At 39.7% G+C, this 26,397-nt stretch overlaps 1 protein-coding gene across 5 annotated transcripts in view; it reads left to right on the forward strand.

Moving 5' to 3' along the window:
• The first annotated feature begins 46 nt into the window (after nucleotides 1-46).
• Nucleotides 47-26,397, forward strand: part of taok3a (TAO kinase 3a) — a 111,296-nt gene continuing 84,945 nt past the window's right edge. For 4 of the 5 annotated variants that reach the window (XM_073065452.1, XM_073065453.1, XM_073065451.1 and 1 more), the window contains exon 1: nucleotides 47-179. The gene's annotated coding sequence lies outside the window, so the exon portion shown is untranslated. Of the gene's footprint in view, nucleotides 180-370; nucleotides 482-26,397 lie in introns of those variants that run through there. The other variant, XM_073065454.1, reaches the window with a different exon arrangement.

Genomic DNA, 26,397 nt, shown 5'->3' on the forward strand with positions numbered 1-26,397 from the left:
GTGCGTCCTCTCTTGCGACGCGTCTTAACGCTCTTTGGCGGCGGGGAGGTGCGGTCGAGCGGCCATATTAGTGGTGGCGGAGAGCGGCGGCTGCTCCGGGGCTGGAGCGGGGCTAAGCGTGCGACGTTCCGGGTGGGAGGGCAGCCGGGGGCGAGGACGGCCCGCTGCCATCACGGCCGGTGAGTGTGCGGGAGGCGTCCGCAGTCCGGGTGCATCCCGAAGCCCGGACGGGCCGGCGGCTGCTCTCAGCCGCCGTGTGTTTATGTGGAGGGAGGAGGAGGAGGGGTTGGCGGCGTTTCCGCCTGCGCTGTCTGGCCTGCACCAGGAAGTCGGGTCGCGCTCCCTCTCGGGGTCGGGAGCTGAGGGGGTTACCGAGCCGGAGTGAACCTGTCAGCTCGAACAGATCAGCCCGCTGCGGGTCGGGGATTGCTGCGCAGGGGCATTCCCTCTGACAGTCCTGTCTGGGGCTTCCTTAAACCCGGTAAAGCATCGTTCACTCGCCAGGCCGGGTGCGAGATTACGACAAGATCTGATCAGGGGTGGGGGCGTTGAATAGTCGGAGTTGGGTGGGGTTGGGTGGGGGATCGGGTTAGGGGTAGGGGGTTTGGTGAGTGGGTGCAGGGAGGGGATTGGTGGGAAGGCCCATGAAAGGATCTGATGGACAGAGTGAATGGAGCAGGGTGTGACTGAATTGGATGGTAGATGGTGGGTCGTGGACAGAGAGCAGTAGTTTGGGTGGGCTGAGGGTGGGAGAGTGGACACAGGTGAAAATGACAGAGAAGGGCAGTGGAGGGTGGTTGGGGAGGAGCTGACAATAGTTGGTATGGTGGAGAGAATGGGTGGGGCATGGTGGGGTAGGATGGAATGGCAGTGTTGGTGGCGCAGGAGAGGGTTGGTAGGGTCAAGTTTGGTGAGGTTAATGAGAGGGAGCAGTGGGGATGAGTTGGGTGAGGAGGCAACAGGAGAATGCCATCTTCCTTGATGTTCCAGTGCTTCTGATTATTGATACTAAAGTCGGATCTGCAGTTATGGTGGGTAGAGTTTGCTTATAGTTGTGCCTTTTATTCTACCTATTGCTATTTGCTAATATAATTTTTGACAACCCCTGGACTGGGCAGCTGGTATTGGCAACAGGTAGCAGCACTGTTAGGTTATGGTTATTTCCCTGTAATTGAGAGTGACCTTTGCTACTTTAACTATTCTTTCCCCTCCCCCCCCCCCACCGAGTCTGTCCTACAGTACTTTGGATTAGCACTAAGCCAGCAGGTGCCTATATTTTATGTGACCTCTGCAAGAATGCTCCATGCATTCTTCAAAAGACTTACTTAACTAGAAATGTCACCAGATTTTCAACCCTCTATAAATTACTCGAAAAGTATCAGATTGTATGGTACCTCCTGCGTGGTAACCATGTTAGTGTTGAACTTGTACTGTACTTGACTAGTTGGCTCTTGATCCATTTGACAGATGAGGGCTGACCTAACCACAAGTTGTCTCAGAATCTTTCAGGGTGAATGGGTGAACTTGTGTAATAAAGGAATTAGTTGAATATTCAGTGGTCATGCTACTCACTCATCTAGAGTCCGTTTCTTTTGGCTATACTTTTTGTTTTGCAATGCACTGGAACATAGAGCAGTACTGCTCAGGAATAGGCTCTTTGGCCCACAATGTTGTGCCAAACCAATTAAATTAGTAACCAAATGGCCAACTAAACTAATCTCTTCTGTCAACGCTGTCTATATCCTTCCATTTTCCTCACATTTATGTGCTTATCGAAATGTGTTTGAAAAGTCCTGACATCTCTGCCTTGACCCTCAAACAAGGCAGTGCATTCCAGGCACCCACCGTTCTGTGTTTAAAACAAAATCAATCAATCTCTCTCCCCCTCTCTCTCCCCCCCCTCTCTCCCCCCCCCTCTCTCCCCCCCCTCTCTCCCCCCCCCTCTCTCCCCCCCCCTCTCTCCCCCCCCTCTCTCCCCCCCCTCTCTCCCCCCCCTCTCTCCCCCCCCCTCTCTCCCCCCCCCTCTCTCCCCCCCCCTCTCTCCCCCCCTCTCTCCCCCCCTCTCTCTCCCCCTCTCTCTCCTTATATGCCTATCCTCTGGTATTGGACATTTCAATCCTGGGGTGGGGGAGGAGATGCTGTCTACTCTACCTATGCCTCTCATAATATTAACAAATCTCAATCAGAACTTCGCTCAGTCTCCGTTGCTCCAGTTTTGATGGTGAAGTCTTCTCTAGCTTTGGAGCCTCTCTTTCTCATAAGTATTTTGAATGGGTCATGTGTCCTGTCAACTGTAACAGCAAAAATAGTTAAACATAGTTCAATATTAGGACTTTTTAAAATCATTTATTAGAAAGATTATGAGTATAATTAATGCCTAAGAACTTCAGCTAATTTTCTCTTTATAATCCAAGGCACTTGGGAGAGCAGTTTTGTATTTAATGGTTCCTTGCATCTTCATTTGCCATGTTGCTGTTCATTATCATTTGATGGCATAATAATATTTAGGTGGAATACCATATTGTCACGTATACCTGAATATTTTATCTGCATTATAACATCCATGTTGAAACTAATACTAGTGTTAGGTTGCAAATGCAATAAATATTTTGTCTGTGCATGATTGCCTGTAGACATGAGCATCAGTGTCTCTGAAACATAGCAATATGATAGAACAGGCAGATGTACTGCTGACGAAGGTTAATGCAGACCAATGTGAGGTGGTGAATTGATTAAGAAAGGCAACATAAAGTAAATCATTGAAAAAGGATGCAAGTGCAGTGTGACCTGAAGGTATGTGTGTACAAACCAAGGAGTGCAGTGGGCGGGTTGAGAAAGTAGTCAATAACATGAAGTCCCTTTTGGTCTTTAAAAGTGGAGGCATTGACTATGAGAGTGGGGAATTTTGTGCTGAACTTTATTGAATTACTGGTGTGGCCTCAACTCGAATATTGTTTTCAATCTGGCAGCCACATTGCAGGGCATTAGTGGGTGTCCAAATAAGATTTTTTTTTACAGACTAGTTCCGTTGATTAAAAAGACTGTCCAAGACTGCAACAGTTTGCTTTTCTGAGAGGAGATTTGATCCAAGTACATAGAAATAGGTGGATAATGGAAAGATGTTTCCTTTGGAGTGATTGAGGTCTTGAGATAATGTGTATATAACAAAGCTGGGAAGAACTGGGCGTATTAGGAGAAAAAGATTTTGACGCTATGTGGTTGGTATTTGGAATGCCTTTCTCTCCATCTGCAACTAGATCCTTGACTTCCTCATTGGGAGACCACAGTCAGTGCAGATTGGAAATAACCTCTCCTTGCTAACAATCAACATTGGCGCACCTCATAGATGCATGCTTAGCCCACTGCTCTACTCTGTCTACATCCACGACTGTGTGGCTAGGCACAGCTCAAATATCATATATAAGCTTGCTGATGACATAACTGTTGGTGACAAGGAGTGAGATAGATCAGCTGGTTGAGTACAACAACCTTGTACTCAATGTCAGAAAGACCAAGGAATTGATTGTAGACTTCAGGAAGGGGAAGTTAAGGAAGCACACACCAGTCTTCATCAGTGGAAATGGCAATTATTTTTAAGTTTCTGGGTGTTGAAATCTCTTAGGATCTATGCTGAGCTCAATATATTGATGCAATTGCAAAGAAGGTATGACAGCGGCTATATTTCATTATGAGTTTGGGGACAAAGACACTCGCAAATATCGACAGATGTACTGTGGAGAACGTTCTAACTAGTTGCATCACCATCTGGTATGGAGGGGTCACTGCACAGGAACAGAAAAAGCTGCAGAAAGTTGCAAACTCAGCAAGCTCCATCATGAGCACTATTCTCTCTAGCGTCGAGGACATTTTCAAAAGGCGATGCAACAAAAAGGAGGCATCCGTCATTAAGCTCTCCCATCACCCAGGACACTGCTTCCATCAAGGAGAAGGTGCAGGAGCCTGAAGCCACACACATGCTCACTGTTTCAGTAGCAGCTTCTTCCCCTCCTCATTCAGATTTCTGAAATAGACAACGAGCCTATGTACACTACCTCACTTTGTTTCTTTTTTTGCTTGCTTTTTGAACTACTTATTTAATATAATAATATATTTCTTATTGCAATTTATAATTTTTATTATGCATTGCAATGTACTGCTGCTGCAAAATAACAAATTTCACAACATATGCCAGTCATATTAAGCATGATTCTGACTCGGCTGGTTCTATTGTGACTTCCAAGAAGGAATATGATGAATGTATTCTGGGAAAATGAAATATTTGCAAGGCTATAGACAAAGGGTTTACCTCTTTGGTATGTTCTTCCTGCTCTGCATTTTTGCAGCTCGCATGTTTATCTGTGCTCTCACTCCCTAACTGCTCCCATTCACTCATTGACCTTGTTTACAACTTATTCTCATGGAAACCTCAGTTTTACCAGATCAGAGATATCTTCTCTGTCTTTTCCAATTCTGATGAAGTATCTTCAACCTGGAAATTTAATTGTTCCACTTTCCATGGGTACAGCCGATGTGCTGCATGTTAATTCTGTTTTAGATTTCCAGTTTCTGCAGTTCGGTTATGATTTTTCATTTACAGAGAAAGGGCTGGGGCAGTAAATTTGAGAGGAGCACCAGTAGAGAACTGTCACATTAATGACTGAATGGCCATACTTGCTCGTCCATAAGGCAATGAAAGGAGGTACTATAGAAATGACTGTAGGTAGTAATGCCACATAGTATACGTTATTATCCATGCATTAAAGTTGTGAATTCTTGAAGAAAGTAAAAAAGAGTGCAGTGGCTAGAAATGTAAAAATCGAACTAAGTTGTGGAAATGCTCAGCAAGTTGAGTGACTTCTACAGAAAGAGAAACAGAGTTGAAGGCCCTTCCTTAAAACTCAATTCCTGATCTTATGATAATGTGCATTGTTTCCAGAATGGATACCTTGATGCAAAAGGTGATTATTTAAAGTTATGTTGCATTTTAAATTGCTTTTGCTTCACTTTCTGCCCCCCATTCCTAAGGGAATGTGTTAAATGTTTACGTAGGTTATTTGATCCAATCTGTATTTATTAGCCAAATTGAGCAGATTGTTTTTATCACTATCCACTATGGCTCAGTGGGTAATACTAGCTTCTGAGTCAGAAGGTTATGCATATTAATTCCTGTCAGAGATGTGAACACAACAATATAGACTGGCAGTCCAGTGCAATTCCGAGACTTTGCTGCATTTGCTACAAAGCTGGCTTCAAATAAAATGCTAACTGAGATCCCATCTGCTCTCTTGGGTAGATGTATGTAAAAGGTTTCTGGCACTATATCTGAAAAGAGTAGGGGATCTTATCCTCAGCCACCTATTTAATGTTTATCTCTCAATCAACATCAGTGAAAATATAATTTACTGTGTCATCATTACATTATTCGTATCATCAAATATTGACTGTTTCAATTCCTAATCTGATATTACATTAAAACGTGCATACTTATTTGTCTAGTGCTCTGATCAATCCTTAGATCATGAAACCCATTTAATAAAAGCATTTTTATGTAGATATCTTTGTATAAAATTGAATGTGCCATAATTTCTATGTCAATCGTTAATCCTTGACATTCCACAGTTTCACAACTGCAAATTCTGCATGTGACTAAACTGGAGGTTTTTTAACATAGTACTTTTTTTTATTGATAAAACACAAATAATAAACGCACTTGTAAAATTGAACATTTATCATGTATGCTCCAAATGATTTGGTGGCTAGTTGACAAAGATAGCAATAATTTAACTAGGGTTCCACAAGTGGTATGGTGGTAGAGAGACTAGTTACAGACTGTTCAGGATCGTAAAAAGATAGTGAGTAGACTAAGTGAGATCTTAGAGTGAGAAAATACTGGGGAATTAGATAAATCATAAAAATATTATCTGTTAATATATTTAAGTTAATATTATTTTATGTGCTGTATATGATATATGTATTCTGTTTTACACCTTGGTTCCAGAGGAATGTTGTTTCATGTAGCTGTATCCATGTGTGCAGTTGAATGACAATAAACTTGAATTTGAACTTTTTAAAAGTCTACTATACAATTCAATATTTTATTAAGCTTTTCCAACACTATCAACTCGCTAAGCGTACTTGGATATCCCTTTAACCTATTTGCTCTAATCTTTTTGCTGTTTCACTGCTGCACTTCTGTTCACAGTACATTGCTGCTTGTGTTTCTTGAACCAGAATTCATTCATCATCCTCTTGTTAAAAATCATCTGCTAGGATCTTCAACTGGTTGATGTGATAGTCCTTGAAAAATCAGTCTTTTGATGACCCTGCCAAATAATATGCAATGAGTGCTTGCACTTGAGTTCTGTCCAACTGTGTCCAGTATCTAGCAATTTTGAGTTGCACATCATCCAAGTTTTTGACTGATTACATTTATTATATCAATTTTCTTATATATTGACCAATTTTTTTTTTGTCTTTTCATATCATTGCCTTCAAAATGGCAAAAACTAATTATAAAGTTCCAGGTTTATTTTGGGGTGGTTTTAGGGAAATTTAGGAAGATAATGTATATATGTGGTGTTTTTGTGGCATGTAGCATTGCAAAGTATTTGATTCAAAATCAATTATTTTGATGTGTAACTGCAGTTATTCAGGTAATATAGCAACAGACATGCAAGAGGGAAGTTCAGAAATTTTCAACATAAATGTTAAGTTATTCTGGATGTTTTGGAAAGTTCTTTTACAAAAGCATGCTGGGATTTGGTGTGTTAAGTCCTTGGAGTTCAGCTGTTGAAATGGTTGCAAGTCCCAGACTTTCAAGTGTATTGTTGAATATGGAAGCTTGGGGAATTTTATCAGATCACTCTGCTCTTTACCTCCACGTAGTAAAATAAATTCTAAGGAATGACCTTTGAGTTTTTGCAGTGGGTTGGATCCGGTAGTATCTGAAACCCAGTGATGTTAAGATTGTAACCTTTCAGTTGAGGAGGCAAAGATCAGTCATTTTCAAAAAGAGAATATGTACTCATTGACCATTTTATTAGCGATAGGAGTGGAACCCAGTTTGATCTACTGCTGTGGCCCAACCACTTCAAGGTTCAGTGTGTTGTGCATTCGAGATAATTTTTTTGCACATCACTGTTCAAAAGTGTGATTATTTGAGTTGCTGTTGCCTTCTGTCAGCTTGAACTACTCTGGCCACTGTCTTCTGACCTCTGATTAACGAGGCGTTTTCATCCATAGAACTGCCACTCACTGGAAGTTTTTTGTTTTTCGCACCATTTTCTGTAAACATTAGAGACTGTTGTGTGTGAAAATCCCAGGAGACTAGCAGTTTATGAGATGCTCAAACCATCCTGTCTGGCACCAACAATCATTCCACGGTCAAAGTCACTTTGATCATATTTCTTCCTCATTCTGATGTTTGGTCTGAACAACAACTGAGCCTCTTGACTATGTCTGCATGCTTTTATGTATTGTGTTGCTGCTACATTATTTGCTGATTAGATATTTGCATTAATGATCAAGTGTACCTAATAAAGTGGCCACTGAGTATTTTGGTTTGAATAAAATGTTTAAAAAGTTTTTTCTTGAATTTTCAATTCACATTTTATATTAAGATATTTAAAATACTGTAAACTTCTCACAATAGTTGAGGGTCAATTTTTGTTTTACCCCTAGCTTTGCCAGTTGTTAGGATGGTTCTAGACGTGGGGCTCTGTAGTAAGGCCCAGTTGCTATTTAGGCCTTGGTGCTACACTTCAGCTATTCTTTAGCTGTGACCATTGTAGAGTTAATTGTAGTAGCAATGTACTTCTGTGTATGATTTTAAAATAATCAATTTAAAAATACTTGATACCTTCTAACTGCCTTTATCATAATTGTATCTGCTGTGTCAGTGTTTCACCTCCTGGTGATGAACTAGAAAAAGTTTGCAGTGGATAATTTGGGTATTGCAGATGATGTACTTGGTTAATACAGTAGTTTTGCTTAGCTGTCTTCCTATTGGAACTTTTTGTGTTGAAGTTACTGCATTACTGAGACTTCTACTTGTGAGATAAAAATGAAATGTTTCTGAAATAAACTTGTTTTTAACTTTTTTAACCTAGTGAACACTAGCCAGATACTGGAGATCAAGTATGTGCATATGGCAAAACTTTTATTTTTATCATTATTTTAATCTTCTAGGTGTTCTCCGCACTGATCTGTGGAATGGATACCAGACTATAGTAAATTATGCTATTCCTTATGGCATTCCGTATATTTTAGTTGACCCACAGTGTTTATCGTTAAGCGTGAATAGTCGTGGATGTATACAGTTTTTTTTAACTTCAGCATTAATTTATGCTTTGTGCTTTTAATCATCCGTTTTTGAGATTATCATTTGTCTAGTTGTTGGTGGGCTCATTGAGAAACCTTGATGTAATCAAGTGCAAGGAAGATAAAGCAACTCAAAAGGACATTTTGAAAGGCAAGAATGTATTTATACTGAAATAAAGTCATGTTTATATTAAATCCAGAGGTCATAGAATGCAAATGGAAAAGGATGAAATAGGCCAAGAAGAGGGCAAATATTTGAAAATGTGAGAAACTGTGTGGTTTTACTTCTTTATAGAATTTATAGATAGTCCAGTGTTAAGGCAATCATACCAGACAATGAAATGGGGAGGAAATGTACAATGTCATTCTGGCTTTTTTTGGGATAATTATATTTTCAGTATTTACTTTCTGAAGGACGAGATGTTATTACTGTTGTACTAACTGTGTTCAATGAGGAAGTTGAGGGTCTAGTTGCAGAGGGAGGCACAGAGGCCCAGGTCTTGAAGATTGTTGATTAGTACTGAGATGGACGATGGTGTTAAATGTTGAGCTGTGATCAATAAACAGCAGCCTTATGTACCTATTGGTCTTAGCCAGGTGCTCCTAAGCTGGGTGGAGAGCCAGTGAGATTGCATCTGCTGTATACCTGTTGTGGTGATAGGCAAATTGCTGTGGGCCCAGGTCCTTGCTCAGGTAGGAACTAATTTTTGCCATGAAACATTTCTTAAAGCACTCATCACACTAGATTTGATGTGAGATGGCAAAGAAGCACCAAATGGAATCATATTGAAACGAGCTATAATTCAGTTTTCTGGAGTATTGTCAAGACTCCATCCGAATATTGTATCAATTGACATGTTGTGGTTGGTTTGGATAGAGTATTGTTTCAATAGAATATATGGGCTTGGTAGGTTAAATTGAGGATGGTTGTATAAACTGCAATGTATTTTCCGAAGTATGACAGAGATTATCTTGTTGGCATGTTATTATAGGAGATGAATCAATGTTTACTGTGGAAATCAAGAGCATGAGAATATCTTGAATTTTTTAGACTATTTATGATTGAAAGCAGGAGGCACTTTTTCATGTTGTTGCAGAAACTTTGAATGATTTCTTTACCTTTTTCCACAACAAGTCTCCATTCTTAAAGGCTGGGGTAATTGGGAACTTTAAAACTGAACAGGTTTTCTGCATAAGTGGTATCCAAAATTAGTAGCATTTGTAGGAAAATAGTGCTAAGTGTAGATGAACCAGAATAAAATAGACCTTTTTAGTTCCTCTGTTCCAAAATACCCAGTCTAGTAAATTGTGTACATTTGATTTTGAAATCTCTTGTCTATGCCAGTATCCAGATGATAACACTTCTAGGTTGCATATCAATCTGAAGTTAAAACTATTCACACACTTTAATTGGTTAATAACTTCAGTTAGCCAGTATTTCACTGATTTCTACTTTTTTGAGTAATTAGTCTCATCTTTTTATTATTGTAATTTTCTTGTGTTTCATTATGATTTCACTGGGACACTAAAAGTGAAGTTTAAAGCCAAATGCTGTGTTGGAATCCAGAAGTTCATCATCCATGAGGAGATGGCAAAAGAAAGTGGCCATCAAACTGAATCTTTCATTCAGTGTGACCAAGGTGTATCTGATCTTGGTTCAAGCTCCACTTCTGCTCCTTGCCATAGCTGATGATTCTTCTATAAATTAGCCCTTCTATCTTGTCTTTGAGATGATTCTGTAGAGAATTCCAAAGACTTATAACCCATGAGAGAAGAACTATATAAATTGGTGATCTGTTCTGAATTTGTCTTAAATTAGATCAGTGGCCATCAGCTATAGGTTTGTTCAAGAGTGAACATAATCTCTCAATATTTATTCTAAGGTAGGTAGATAATTCTTGCAGAGGGTGGTGTATCTCTGGAATGCTCCGCCCCTGCAGGTCTTGGAAATAGGATCATTACAGACAGTTAATTATTTGATTAAAATAGAGTTTCAAGAAATGGTGCAGGCATTGAGACCAGTGTAAATTAGCCGTGATCGTAGTAATGCCAGGGCAGACTTGATGGTCTCCTAATTTCTTATGTTCTTGTTCTTTGTGTGCAAATGAGCAAACAGTAAGGATGCTAATACCAGGTTGCATTGAGTGAATTGGCTACATAGGAGTGTCTGCTATTTTCTGTTCTGATGATGGATCTTGGCCCAAAATGTGAACCAAAATGTAAACTACCGTAGATTCCGGATTTTAAGCCGCTACTTTTTTCCCACATTTTGAACAGCTTTGAACTTTGCGGCCAATAATCCAGAGCGGCTAATGCATTATTTTTTTTCATGCCGCCTCGTAAACATTTTGCCTCGTAACAGTAGACCAATAAAATTGATGAGTAGTTCACAGAGGTCCAATGAAATTGTACGATAAATCAAGCGCACTTTCACAATTAAATTATTGTAAATCAGTCATTTGTACTCACCCTCATCAACATGGAAAACACTCGAAGCATTGTGCTACCTACCCTACTTAGTTTAAACTATATTTGTTTTCTGTACTACATCGCGGGATGCTATGACGTCACACCCGGTTTCGCGGCGTCTTGTGGGAAAATGCCGTTTGCGATGAAACGGAAAGGAGGGGGGGAGCGGATTACGCGAGCGGCTTTGGATCCGAGCGAAATCTGCTTTTAAATGCCGTTTGCGATGAAACGGAAAGGAGGGGGGGAGCGGATTACGCGAGCGGCTTTGGATCTGAGCGAACTCTGCTTTTAAGTTAAAGGTATCAATAACTTTTCCTGGTAGGCTGCAGTATATATATTTTTTACCAGTCGTTAGGAGATATTGGAATGTTGTTCAGTAAAGAAGTATACGCAACGTATATTTAAAAGTAGCCGCGTACGGGCACGGTTCGAAAAAAAGCATTTGCAATATGTATTTGTTTTTGTTACCATATGGATTTAATTAAAAGTTAAAAAAATCCTCACGTGTAATATCTTTCTGTGTAAATATCTCATATTACAACGTGGGACACTTGCGGCCGAAAATCCGGTGCGGCCTAAAATCCGGTGCGGCCTTTACATTTAAAAAAATGATTTTATTTCTAAAATTAGTGCCAGCGGCTTAAAATCAGGTGCGCTCTGTAGTCCGGAATCTACGGTACTTTGCACAGATGCTGTTTGAATAGCTGAATGTTTCCAGCATTTTCCTTTCAAACATTGAATTATTTCTGAAGATTTTTTCAATTAATTTTAGTAATAGCTTTTTTCCTCTGCCATCAGATTTCTGAATGACCCATGAATACTAACTCACTATTCCTTTTTTACAGTTACTTATTTTGTAATTTCTAGTAATTTTGTCTGCACTGTACTGCCACAAAAAATAAATTTCATATCATCTAAGTCGGTGATAATTCTGATTCAAATTGCTATGGATCAAAAGGTTATTGTAAAAGTATCTTGTGAAGCACAGCTTTAAAAACCATTGAAAGCACATGAAGTTGTATAGCAAGTTCATGGAAATTCTCTCAGTAAAGCAAACTGAACACTAACTTGTTACCATTGAGCAACTTTTGTTCTCATTTAACCATCAAACACTGATTATATTCCTATTGAGCATGGTAAATAGACTAATGTTCAGTCAGAGTAAGTTTTTAATGATATGATTTATGTTTTAATTAAGGCCAGTCTCTTGGTAACTAAAAAAAAACCTTCAATCTTTTTTTCAAGACTTCGTGCGCACATTTTAATTGGCTAATAACTTCAAACAGTATTTTGTTGAATTTCTTTTTTTTGTAAAACTTGTGTCATCTTTTAATTGTGCAGATTTTAGAAATTTGCTGTTTTTTGTTTATAGCTGTTTTCTTTTAATTATGCCATTCTACACTGGATTTTTTGCTAAAAAGAATGAATTGAATATAGTATCATAATTTAAACTTCACACACAAAATGCTGGTGGAACACAGCAGGCCAGGCAGCATCTATAAGGAGAAGCACTGTCGACATTTCGAGCCGAGACCCTTCGTCAGGACTAACTGAAAGGAAAGATACTAAGAGATTTGAAAGTAGTGGGGGGAGGGGGAAATGTGAAATGATAGGAGAAGACTGGAGGGGGGTGGGATGAAGCTAAGAGCTGGAAAGGTGATTGGCAAAAGTGATAGGGAGCTGGAGAAGGGAAGGGATCATGGGACAGGAGGCCTTGGGAGAAAGAAAGGGGGAGGGGGGAAGCACCAGAGGGAGATGGAGAGCAGGCAGAGTGATGAGCAGAGAGAGAAAAAAATAAACAACTAAATATGTCAGGGATGGGGTAAGAAGGGGTGGAGGGGCATTAATGGTAGTTAGAGAAGTCAATGTTCATGCCATCAGGTTGGAGGCTACCCAGTCAGTATATAAGGTGTTGTTCCTCCAACCTGAGTGTGGCTTCATCTTGATCCTCGTGTTTGATAGTTTAAACTTCCTGGTTTTGACTTGAGTGCTTTAATCTGATAACTTTGGTGTCTTGCCGGTTCTAGCATGTCCCAATACAGTCTAAATCGGGTAGGCAACCATAAGCACAAATGATTTTCTAGCATGCGTTATTCATTAATTTGAGGCAAAACATAACTAGATGTATTTAAATGGATAATTCCCATATTTAAAGTTTTTTATGGCATTTATCTGGCCCACTATCCGCTCATTAATGAGCGATCCAGCCCACAGAGGCAACAAGGTTGCTGACCCCTGCTCTAAATGATGCTTCATTGGAAGGCTTTCCCTTCCCTCACTAAGAGTAAACAAGTCTGCACATTGTTTTGATTTACTTCTCATGTTTCAATGTCCTCAGTAGTAAAAGGATATTTTTCAAAGTGTATGTAGCCCTATCTGCAGCAATAAATATTAGTCATATCTTCTGTAATGGCTAAATTTACATTGGAAACCTGTTTTCAAAAAGATGTAATTTTGAGGAATGACTCCATTATACATTGTTACTCTCTTGCAGCTGCTCTGTCAAAACCGTTATGACGTATTATTCTTCCCATTGAATCCAAATGTATTCCTATTCTGAGACCAGGCAAAAATGTATCCCACTCAACCACTACTGGAGTGAAAACTGTATGAGTTTTAGATTTATACTGTAATGCCTCTGAGGCCCGCCATTGCTTGGGGTGACTATGGATGTTACACCCCAGTTGTTTACGTTGTCTCCGTCAGTTGATACACAAGCCAGGGCAGTACGATATGGAGAGCAAGTTGTTGCCCATGCAGCAGACTACCCCGCTCCACATAGCTGATGAATCAAAATAATGACAGAGACCAATAGAGTTTAGCACTGGTGGTGTCGCAGGAGTTGCCAGTCAGCATTGAACTCAACATTTGTAGACACAAGAGGTACTGCGGATGCTGGAAATCTAGAGTACTGCGCACAATATGCTAGAGGAGCCATCAAATCAGGCAGCGTCTATGGATGGGAATAAACAGTCGGCATTTTGGGCTGAGGCCCTTCATCAGCTCTGGAGGAAGAGTCTCGGCCCGAAACATCGACTGTTTATACTCATCCATAGACGCTGTCTGACCTACTGAGCTCCTCCATCACGTTGTGTGTATTGCCCAACGTACGTAGGGCTGCCATCGGGACTCTGGGTCCAGATTTTTCTTTGGGGTTTACTCCCAAAGCCTTCCCCATGAATCAATATAACCGTAAGACAGCGGAGGTTTGACATCTGAGTTTTCTTTCTCCTCAAGGCGCTGATGAGCTCATCTGCCCAGAGTGACTTGTTTAAGGTGCCAGTAACCCACCTTTGCATCTTCTCCTTTCACTAGATACAGTTCTGCCAGGCTTAGTAACTTAGCCACATATGAAGGCCAGGAGCCTGACTTGTTTATCAGAGACTATTTAAGATGCACGCCATTGGGAGCATTTAATAGTAGTGGGAGTTTATCCCTGCAACTATCCTTTTTAGCTCTGAGAGAGTTTTTGTATTTCAATGAGATTGCCTCACTGTCTCTTTTTTTTAAATTATAAGATAGTAGAGGTCCAGTCTGTTTCAACACTCCTCATAAGACAATGTCACCTCAACGAAGTTAACCCATGAATCTTTTGCACACTATCACATGGCAGTCCTCATGTTGGCAGTACAAATGTACACAGATCTCAGCAGAGCCCTGAAAAATTGTGATGGGAAATGGGTGGGGAGGATCCCTGTATTTATTCCTGAGAATTGTCTATAAACTGAATTTTCTGAGTATTAACTGAATAATTTCATTCACCCTCAGTGGCCAGCCCATTATCCAAGAACCCTTATGTTTCTTCTGTCTTCCCTTTCTAGATATATTTTTATTAGTTTGCCAGCCTGCATGAATATCCTTATTATTTTGTTAAGAAAGTAGAAATGTAAACTGGTTAAAATATGGTTAAATATGTATTAATGTAATCTTCAATTACATTTTAAATTTTAAGCTGCTATTTTTCCTCTTCACTGAGCCACACACTGGAAACTACATTCTGTGTTACATGAATGCAACTTGTCATCGTGATGTTGATTATATTCAAAGAAACACATCAGATGACTGGATATAAAGTTGTGAATAGAGATAATGGGAGTCATTGTTCCAGCTGATATCAAAGTTGTGAAAGTTTATCAAAGTTGTTTAAGATAGTGAATAGATGCAAGCATTTTCCTTTTGTGAACACAATTTATAAGCACTTTTGATGACAAAAGGTAATTGTCTTCTCATGGAGGAAGAAGACATTGTTGAGAATCAGCTTCATAAAGTGAAGTAGGTTTGAAATGCATTGGCATGGAGAGACAATTTATGTAGCTATTTAAAGCTATTTTTCATTTATCAGTTTGGCATATATTGCATAAATGTTTTCCCCTGCAATATTTAATTAAATTAGCAAGGTGACTATTACTCCACTCCTCAAATCCCCGTTGTCTGATTTGAACATATTGCAACACATTCTTTGTTTTAAACAAAATAGAATTTCATTTAGTTTTGGTCTTCATCTGTACCTAGAGCAATATTGTTCCCAAGCATATTCTAAGTTTTTATGAACTGTGATCTCATTGTGATCAAAGCTTTCAGAGCTCAGTGTAGCTTAATGCTATTAAACTTTGAATCTGGCTTCACAAACATAACTGCCTGAAGTAGGCTCCTTGTCTCTGCCTGCTCCTGCCCTTGTCACTGAACTTGTCTCTTTATATCTCGACTCCATTAGTCTTCCCCTTGGTTCTATTACTTTCCACCTTGCATCAGTGTCCCTTTGCATGCCCTCCAGTACTTGAACAACTTTCAATTCCCCATCCCTGACTGCCTCATTTTCACCATGAATGTTAAGTTCCTCTACACTACCATTCCACCACAAGGAAGGCCTCAAGGCTGTCTGTTTCTTTCTTTCTTGACAACAATTCTAACCACTTCCCCTCTAGCACCTCCTCTGCTCAGCTGAGCTCAAACATTCATAATTCAGCTTTTATTGGTGGCACATTGCTACCCACCCTTTGTAGTTGATGGAGCGGAAATGAATTTTGAGCTAATAATTCATTAAAAAAATATATATATCTGGGGAACAAGCCTCTAACATCCCAGTAAACAGAAAAAGCTGCAAGGTTTGACCATGGTCGGTTGGATATACCTCAATTGTTTGATGTCTAGAGCAGTGCATGAAGAAGCTATTAAAGGCATCAGGAAAGGCAGCCAGATGATTTCTGCAGTCTTACAATATTTGAAATTCATGGTAGAAGTTATTTTAAAAATCAGAAATCACTTCAGATTTTTACAGATGTAAAATAAAATGCTGCAACAACTCAGTAGCAAGTGTGTTTGTAGAAATGATTTATGTTTTGGATCATGATCTTTTCATTGGAACTGGGAAAAGTTGTCTGCCTCGTTTTTCAATGATGTTTGAAGTTATGAAGGCATGTTGAGAATAAAGGGATGTGGAACCAAGAGAGATGGATTAAAATGCTACAGGCAGAAAAGGTATTGTGAAGGTTGTTGAATGTCTACAAAAAAAAAATCTCCACATGCTGGAATTCTGAAATAGAACAAAAATTCAGGGATCAGTCAGCAGGTCAGGCTGCAACTATAGCAAGAGAGGGTGCCTTTCAATTGCAGTTGTTCTGCTTAAGAGGTACAGAATTCTGATTGTTGGAAATCAAAGTAAAGGAGAATGATGGATATAATCAGTCTGGCAGTATCAGTGGAGAGAGAAGATGGAATTAACTTGACAACAGCTTTATAACCTTTCATCAGAAATGTTTAATTATGGTCTAAAGTAGAACATTTAGCTCAGTGAAATTGTTGAGTTCAATATTGATTTCTGTTGGTTGTGATGTGTTGAGTTGACAGATCAGATGCTTGCATTAGGAATCATTGGAACAGTGCAATAGGCAAAACACAGGTTTTGTTCCCTCTTGCATTCAGGCTAGAATAATTACAGCCACAATAATTGGCCAGATCCATTCCCAGAAGCAGAGTCCACCAACATACTAGCATCTGAATTGGGAGAGCTGTCCTGCAGTCCAATTAAGTAACAGCCTGATATAGTTGCCCCACAGCATCATTGTTTACAGATAGTTTGACAGACTTGTGGATATGTATGCAAGTAACATTTCCTGGTTTAAGATAGCGCTGGTGAGATGCAGTAGTGCCTTACTGATTGCAAACACATCTACTAACTATTAATCACACTTCTGGAAAACAATCACTGCAATCAATAGCTTGTAACTTCCATTTCAGAACTGTGCTTTTGAACTGCATTTTCTGTGGTGTGAACTGGAGTCTTGAAGGTGCAGTAAGATTGCACTGGGTATGGGTCAGATTGAGGCAGCAGGGTCTGGGCTTGAGAGTGAGGAATGAGCTGAGGTTAGCTGATTTAAGCACTGAGATGAGGAATTGGCCGATGTTCACTTCACAGCTCCACAAGATTTAATCATCTCTGCTGCACTGAGGCTGAGGACTTGCTTTCTGAACTTCAGTTCTGAGTGCTTTTTTTATTGTTTGCATTGTTTTTTTCTTTGTTTTGCATATTAGTTGTTGACTATCTGTTTAAAAATGGATTTTATTGGGTTTCTTTGTTTTGTGGCAGTCTGTAAGAAGACCAATCTCAAGGTTTTATTGTATAGAGTTTACATACTTTGTGTCCTGTCCCACTGGCATCACAGAATCACCAAAAAGGTTGTCTTTGCCAGTGGGAGTAGCAATGAGAATCCTTTCACTGATGGAAATCTCTTGGTGGAACTTCAGACTTGGCCAGGGAACCACTTTCTGATTACTACCCCATCTGATTGCTGCCTACTAACCTCTTTGAGCTGATTTTGAAACACTGGGAACTCGTTAAGATATGGAATATACTCTGTATAGTGTCTTCACTATCCATCATCAAGAGTGGCACATCACTGATCAAAATGACTCACTCCTGAAAGACATTGCACTAAAAGGAATAAAACTAATTGGCCCTTTTCCCACAAACCAACTAGTGGCAGATGCATCTATGCCTACTATCTTGCCTTAAAGTGAGCACCATGTGATCATTGTGAGTTAAGTCCCAGCTTCAGATTGAGGAGAGTCTCTATCATGAATCCTCAGCAATCTTGTCACCAGATATGTCTTAACCCCTCTCCAGGAGTTTTCAGAATCAATTTTACTGTCATTGACTTAGTCATGAAATTTATTATTTTGTTGCAACGGGGCAATGCAGGCATAACAAATTCTAAGTTACAATTTAAAAAAAGATAATTAGTGCTGAAGAGAAATAGTGAGGTAGTGTTCATGGGCCGTTCAGAAATCTGATGGTAGAGGGTAAGAAGCCGTTCCTAAAATATTTGAGTGTCTGTACTTCCTCCTTAATGCAAGTAATGAGAAGAGGGTATGATCCAGCTGGTGATGGTCCTTAATGATGGATGCTGCCTTTGTGAGGCACCACCTTTTGAAGATGTTTTCAGTGCTGAGGAGGCCTAAAAGAAAAATATTAGACATTACACACAAGCTGCTGGAGGAACTCAGCAGGCCCGGGCTGCATCTGTGGAAAAGAGTACAATCGATATTTTGGGCCGAGACCCTTCATCAGGTCCTGATGAAAGACTGTGCTCTTCTCCATCAATGCTGTCTGCCCTGCTGAGTTCCTTCAGCATTTTGTGTGCATTGCTTGGATTTCCAGCATCTGCAGATTTTCTGTTGTTTAAGATTAAAGATTAGCTTTATTTGTCACGTAACATGGAAATATCAAAGCATGCAGTAAAATGCATCATTTGTATCAACAACCAACACAGTCCAGCTTTGTACCGTGGGTTGCCATGCTTCTGGCATTAAAATAGCATACTCACAATTTTCTGATCCCAACTTTTAATCCATATGTTTTTGGCATATGGGAGGAAAGCCAAACATCCAGCGGAAATCCAAGCGCTCACAAGGAGAATGTGCAGATTCCTTACAGACAGTGGTGGGAAGGGGACACCAATTGTGACTGCTGGCGCTAACCAATACACTTCTGTGCCACTCTTCTGGAGCTGGCTGAATGTACAATCTATCATGTCTCTTATGATCCTGTATATTAGTGTTCCCATATCAGTGATGCAACCAGTCAGAATGCTCTCCACTCTACATCTTCAGAGATCTTTTGTGACATCCCCAAATCTCCTCAAACACCTAATAAAGTACAGCTGCTGGTGTGGTCATGATTGTGTCAAAATGGTGGGCCCAGGAGAGATCCTCGGGTGTTGATGCCTAGGAACTTGAAACCGCTTGCCTTTTTCCCCACTGATGCCCCCCCTCCCCCATGAGGATTGGTGTGTGTTCTGCCGACTTCCCCTTCCTGATGTCTGCAATCAATTCCTTGAACTTGCCGATGTTGAGTACAAGGTTGTGGTGACACCACTTGACCAGCCTATTTATTACATTCCAGTACGTCTCCTAGTTGCCATTAATTGCTTTTTTTATATGACTAGCTGAGTTTTTCCTGTGCTTTTTCCCCCCTGGGCTTGTACTTTCTGAATCTAATATTTGATTTTCCCTCTTGCCTCTTTGCAGTTAATCTGATTTCAGGAACATAATTTCCTCTCCATTGTAGATGATGTTATATTCTCAGTTTTTATTTTTCTTAGTTTAAGTGATGGACTCCTGAACATAACAGTCCCAAGTGTAGCATCAATGCCACACTGTAATCAATTTGTACTTTAAAGTAATTTAGTGTAGAAATAATACATTCTGAAAGGTGAGGTAATAAATTCAGTGCTCTTAAAAAGGCTAAAGTTAAAAACTTGATTTTTAATAAATAGCTGGTGCAAAAATTGTTAATAGAACTAATATACTTTCAAAATGTAAAAAAGTAACACATTTCACAGTTCTGTATATACTATTATCATTAGAAGGTCAAAATGTTCTACAACCACCAAAAGTATTGTTCAATATTTTTCACACTGTAATAACATACTCTTGCTCTTGTGTAGTATCTTACAGTGGTTTCTAACGTCTTTCTGCTATACCCCTACTTCAGAGCAGTTTGTTCTTTATGCTCACCCCTATTTGTTTTGGGTAATCTTAACAGAGGTGCTTCTGTTTTTAATCCAACAAATCCTTAATGTTTGAGTTTTATCACCCGCCCCCAAGGTTGAAAATCATTGGTGTAGAAGGAAAGTTTTGGATAATGAGTTGCTTGTGCATTGCAAAATATTCAAGATAGATCAGAAAGTCCTTTATGGGAGTAGACTTGAGAGTGAAAGCAATAAAGTAATAAAAAACTAACTTTGATCAGGCATTTTTGAGGGATCCAAAGAGAAACTAAACCTGCACTCTCTGTATTGTTGTATTAATTATAGTCTGAATAAAGGAGGCAGTTCAAAGGTGAATCACGAACAATTCCTACCAAGGAGGACTTAACATTTGGGTTTATAATTCCTTGAGGGGTAACCTGACTCAACGTGCAAGATCTCAAGTAGACTTGACAGGGTAAATATAGAGAAGTTTTTTTGAATGGGAGAGTCATGAACAAATGGACAGAGCTACAAAATAGAGGCAGTTCATTTAAAATTGGTGCATAGACATTTCTTTTAAAGAGCTCTGGAATTCTCTACCCCTGTGTGTGGTGGAGCTAGATCATCAAATATATTTAAAATGGAGATAATTATTTGAAAGTTTGAGGAATTAAAGGTTATAGGCAACTACCACAGAAAAGGAGTTGAGTGAGGCCAGTGTCTGTCAACAGTTATATTAAATGATGGGGCAGGCTTGAGGGGCCAGTGATCATTAATGGAGAATGTGTGGAGCAGGTTAAGACCTACAAGTATCTGGGAGTACAGTTGGACGAGAAGCTAGACTGGACTGCCAACACAGATGCCTTGTGCAGGAAGGCACAGAGTCGACTGTACTTCCTTAGAAGGTTGGCGTCATTCAATGTCTGCAGTGAGATGCTGAAGATGTTCTATAGGTCAGTTGTTGAGAGCGCCCTCTTCTTTGTGGTGGCGTGTTGGGGAGGAAGCATTAAGAAGAAGGACGCCTCACGTCTTAATAAGCTGATAAGGAAGGCGGGCTCTGTCGTGGGCAAAGTACTGGAGAGTTTAACATCGGTAGCTGAGCGAAGGGCGCTGAGTAGGCTACGGTCAATTATGGAAAACCCTGAACATCCTCTACATAGCACCATCCAGAGACAGAGAAGCAGTTTCAGCGACAGGTTACTGTCGATGCAATGCTCCTCAGACAGGATGAAGAGGTCAATACTCCCCAATGCCATTAGGCTTTACAATTCAACTGCCAGGACTTAAGAACTTTTTTTAAAGCTATTATTAATGCTTTTTGAGTTAGTGATTTAGATGCATATCATATTATTACTGAGTTAAGTATTGTATGTAATGAGTTTTTGCTACAACAAGTGTATGGGACATTGGAAAAAATGTTGAATTTCCCCATGGGGATGAATAAAGTATCTATCTATCTATCTATCTATCTATCTGAGTAGTGTCCTATTTTCTTGTGCGTTCCTCGTGCTTCTACATTGAACACTCACTTGAACCATTGATGTTTACTGCGTAACCGGAAGTGTATAGAAATATTATTTTCCTTCATTTAAGTTTTTCAATTTCCATTGAGTGACTAAATGAAGGTGCTTAGTGAAATGCAGACATTTGCCATTGTGAATAGAAAAGATTTGAAAATTCCTGTCAGTTTCAGTGTAATATTGGTGAAAGTCTGATTTTACTCATTTTTCACCTAAGGAAAAGTCAACAAAGAAAATGCAATGAGGCTGACCTTGCAGGTAAAAAAAAGCACAAATTAGGACCATGCTATAAAGTTCTTGGAAATCTTTAACCTTTGAAGTGGTGGCACTATCATCAACAATAAGAATTAAAGAATGTAATAATATCTACCTGCTTTGACGTCTATGATGCAATGAATACTAAAATCTGTATCGTGACAATCTTAACTGTTCTAAGACCCAATGTATGGCATCCATTAGTCTCGCGAGAGCATGGATCTGCGCCTGGAACAGAATATAGACTTGTGTAACTTTTTAGCGATCTTCAAATTTCAATGTAAATTTATTATCAGTGACCACTCCCTACTGCACATTAATAGCTTCTTGGAGGACAGAGTCACAAGTACAAAGATTCTTGGAGTGCCCATCATTGATGATCTCACCTGATCTCTCAACGCCACCTCTTTCATCAAGAAAGCACCTCCACTTCCTGAACAGATTGAGGCAAGTGAGGCTTCTGCCCGTATTCTAACCACATAGTGCCAGAGCACTATCAAGACTATCTTGACCAGGTGTATCACCGTTTAGTATGGGAATTGCAAAACATCTGAGCCTAAGCCCTGCAATGGATTATGAGGACTGCTGAGACAATCAATGGAGTCTTTCTCCTACCCACCACCTCCTTTCCAGGATGTACACCAGAAGCACTTCGTTCGCGGTGCCCTCAGCATTGTCAAAGACCCTCGCATCTGTCCAACAATCTCTTTGACATTCTAGTGTCAGGCAGAAGGTACTACAGAATAAGAACAAGGAATGTGAAGCTGGGTAACAGCTTTTTCTAGCTGTGAGAGTTCTGAACACCCTGCTACCTCCCAGAGCATTTTATTTATGCCAGCGCCAGTAGCATTTTATTGTTGTATATTTAACTATATGTTGTATATGCATTTTATGTAAACTTGTACATCTACAGTTTTTTTTACTATCTGTTAATATTATTTTATCTGCTTTGTCTTTAATCTCTCACTGCCGCAGTTGGAGGTCAAGTCAAGTTTATTGTCATTTGTATACCATCAAACAAGGCAACATTTCTCCGAATCAGGGTGTAGAGCACTGTAGTATATATAGCACACACAACTTCTGAGAGTAAGGATGAAATCTGCAGATAGATTACACACAAATAAAGTGCATATATTAAATATTGAAGGTATAGAACAGATTGATCTGCGACACTTTGAATGTGGTGCAGCAGGGAGTTCAGAAGTCTAATGGGCTGGGGGAAGAAACTGTTCCTCATTTTGATCATTGGTGCTTTTATGCGTCAGAGTCTCCTGCCCGATGGTAGAAAGTCAGAGAGGATGCTGGATGGAGGGTTGGGATCCTTAATAATGCTAAGGGCCCTGCGTACGCAGCTGTCCTGATAGATGTCCCCGATGGATGATCGGGAGACTCCTATGATCCTCTTGGTCATTCTCACAGTTCTTTGTTAGGACTTCCGGTCTGCTGCCTGGTTGCTTCCATACCGGATGGAGATACAACATGTCAGGACGCTCTCAATGGTGGTCCTATAAAATGCAGTTAAGAATGGGAGGTGGGGAGCCTCATTTTCCTCAATCTCCTTAGGAAGTGGAGTCGCTGCTGTGCCCTGTTCAGGATGGTGATATTAAGGGACCAGGTGAGGTAATCTGTGAAGTGAACTCCTCGGAACTTGGTGCACTAACTCTCTCTATAAGGAGGAACCATGTATTCTGAGAGCAGGTTCCCACCTGCTTCAAAAAGGTTATAATCATACCAGAGCCAAAAGAAGAGCAAAGTGAGTTACCTCAATGACTATCGTCCAGTGGCACTCGCATCTACGATGTGACCGATGAGAGGTTGGTCATACCTAGAATCAACTCTTGCTTAAGCTGCTGCAATTTGATAATCACTGCAATTGGTCAACAGTTGATGCAATCACACAGGATCTTCATTTAGCCTTGGATCACCTGAATAATAGTAATACTTCTGTCAGGCTGCTGGTTATTGACCGTGGGCCTCTGTACCTTCCTTGGCAACTAGATCTTTGACTTCCTCATCAGGATGCCATAGTCTGTGCGCATTGGAAATAACATCTTCTCCTTGCTGACAGTGAACACTGGTGTGCTTCAAAGATGCGTGCTTAACCCACTGTTCCTCTCTTTCTACACCCACAACTGTGTGGCTAGGCATAGCTTAAACATCATCTATAAATTTGTCAGTGGCACATCTACTGTTGGTAAAAATTCAGATAGTGATGAGGAAGCATACAGGAGCGAGATAGATCAGCTGGTTGAATGGTGTTGCAGCAACAACATTGCACTTAACATCAGTAAGACCAAGGAATTGATTGTGGACTTCAGGAAGGAGAAGTTGAGGGAACACACACCAGTCCTAATCGAGGGATCAGCAGTGGAAAGGGTGAGCAGTTTCTGAGTGTCAACATCTCTGAAGATCTATCCTGGGCCCATCATATTGATGCAATTACAATGAAGGCTTGACAACAGCTATATTTCATTAGGAGCATGAGGAGAATTAGAATGTTATCAAAGACACTCTCAAATTTCTACAGATGTACCATGGAGAACATTCTAGCTAGTTGCATCACTGTCTGGTATGAAGGGGCCTCCGTCCAAGATCAGAAAAAGCTGCAGAATGTTGTAAACAAAGCCAGCTTTATATGGGTACTATTCTCCCCAGCATTTAGGACATCTTCAAATGCCTCAAAAAGGCGTTCATCATTAAGGACCCCCATCACCCAGAGCATGCCCTCTTCCCATTGTTATATAAAGGAAGAGGTATAGGAGCCCAAAGACAAGCATTCAGCATGTCAGGAACAGCTTCTTCCCCTTTGCCATCAGATTTCTGAATGGACAATGAATCCATGAACACTACCTCAGTATTTTTTTGGCGTCTCATTAATTTTTTTATTTCTACTTGTAATTCATAGTTTTTATTATTGTGTATTGTAATGTACTGCTACCACAAAACAACAAATTTCACAACGTATGCCAGTGATATTAAGCCTGATAACGATATTGTGTTTGCACCTTGGTTCCAGAAGAATGTTGTTTCATTTAGCTGTAAATGTTAATGGTTGAATGACAATAAGCCTGAACTTGAGCTTATCAAAGTATGTGTGACAGTGGTAATATATGTTACCATACACTGCCTTGAGATTCATTTTCCTGCAGGCATTTGCAGGGGGTACATAAACATACAAAGCCTGACATAACCAACTTGCGAAAGAAGCCAGCCTGTGTCAATAAAAAATAATACTGAGAACGTGAGCTTAAAGAGCCTTTGAAAGTGAATCTGTAGGTCATAGAATCAGTCCAGCGTTGTGGTTGTTGAAGTTATCCACACTAGGTTCAGGAGCCTGATGGTTGTAGGGTAATAACTGTTCCTGAACCTGTTGGTGCGGGACCTAAGGGTTCTGTATCTCCTGTCCAGTGGTAGCAGTGAGAAGAGGATGTGGCCTGGGTGGTGGTGTATGCTGATGATGGATGCTGCTTTCTTATATACTCAATGATGAGAAGGGTTTTGCTTGTGACGGACTGAGCTGTATACACCACTTCTGTAGCCTTTCTGTCCTGGGCATTTTGACTCAGATTCTCATGAGTATTGTTCTCATCTAGTTGGATTCACGCAATTATATATAAAGCTTCTGTTACAATATATTTAAATATCTTATTTAATATTTCTAGTAGTAATTATTTTAAAAATAATAAATTTTATTCTGGTTTTTCAAAGCATGAGCAGATCTGTTTAAAGAATCAGTGGTGGTTAGGCCACTGAAAATGAGGTTGCATTTTCACTTTCATTTCCAGTGCAGTATCAAGATACTGCAGGCTGGAGGGCAATTGTTATAGTACCTGTTTGGGGGTAAAAGTGAACATTCATTTAAATTGGCTGTCTTATTTTCAAAATAAGTTGGAAAAAAAATGAAGAAATTGTTAATCAAAACACATTGTTGTGGTAATTTGTCTCATGAAATTTCATGTAAGCTTTTGATTATCTTTTTAAAATATTCTTTGAATTTCTTAAGTACATATTGAAATAATAGGATTTGATTAAGTGACATCTGTTTGACAGATGTATTATTTCAGAGTTAGATTAAATGTCTTAATTTTAGTTTTATTGGTTTTCATTAATTAGCTCTAGAAATATTTTTTTCTTGGGAAGATAGAAGCCCAGATTAAGAAACTGTCTCTGAAAATGAAATTATTATTCATGAGCTTTGTTGCTCATGCTAACCAGCAAATTGGAATTTTTTAAATCATGTATCGTTTGTTTGATATTCCAATGAGTGAAGCTGGCCCTGAAAATACTTGAAATGTTAGCTTCAAAGACTCAATTCTAGACATACGGCGCCTGCAGTTCCTCCCACCACGTTTCTAATGGTTGTTTATGTCAATGCATATTCAACATGCATTTATGAGCACATATGGACAATTCCCTAGGTTGGGTATTGTTATTGATGGAAGTAAGTGATTAACTTCACAGCCTTCAGTCTTTGTAACAAGGGTAATTAAAATGGCAGATAATTAGAATATCTCAAGCTGAAGTCTATACTCTAGCGGATTGTTTACACGCTGTTTCTTTTGCAAATAGAAAGTGATACATTTGTTTTTAAATATTTTAAATTATTCTTAAAATTACTGTATCCTTGATACTGAACTGCAATAGTGTAAAATACCCATATTTCACCTTTCAAGAATTGTGTGCCTCACCTCATTAACCAAAGAAATGATTGTGATCATTCTGGGAGCCAGATACTATCTTTGAGAGGTACTGTTATTGTTGTGATTCCATAGCTGTTATTTGCCTACATGGGTTGAACAGCTAATTTTTTTTTGTGAAGTTCACATTATTCCATCTATTCTGCATTTACTTCAACCGCTCTCTTT

The sequence above is a fragment of the Hemitrygon akajei genome, chromosome 14 (assembly GCF_048418815.1).
Source record: "Hemitrygon akajei chromosome 14, sHemAka1.3, whole genome shotgun sequence".
Classification (NCBI taxonomy): Eukaryota; Metazoa; Chordata; class Chondrichthyes; order Myliobatiformes; family Dasyatidae; genus Hemitrygon; species Hemitrygon akajei.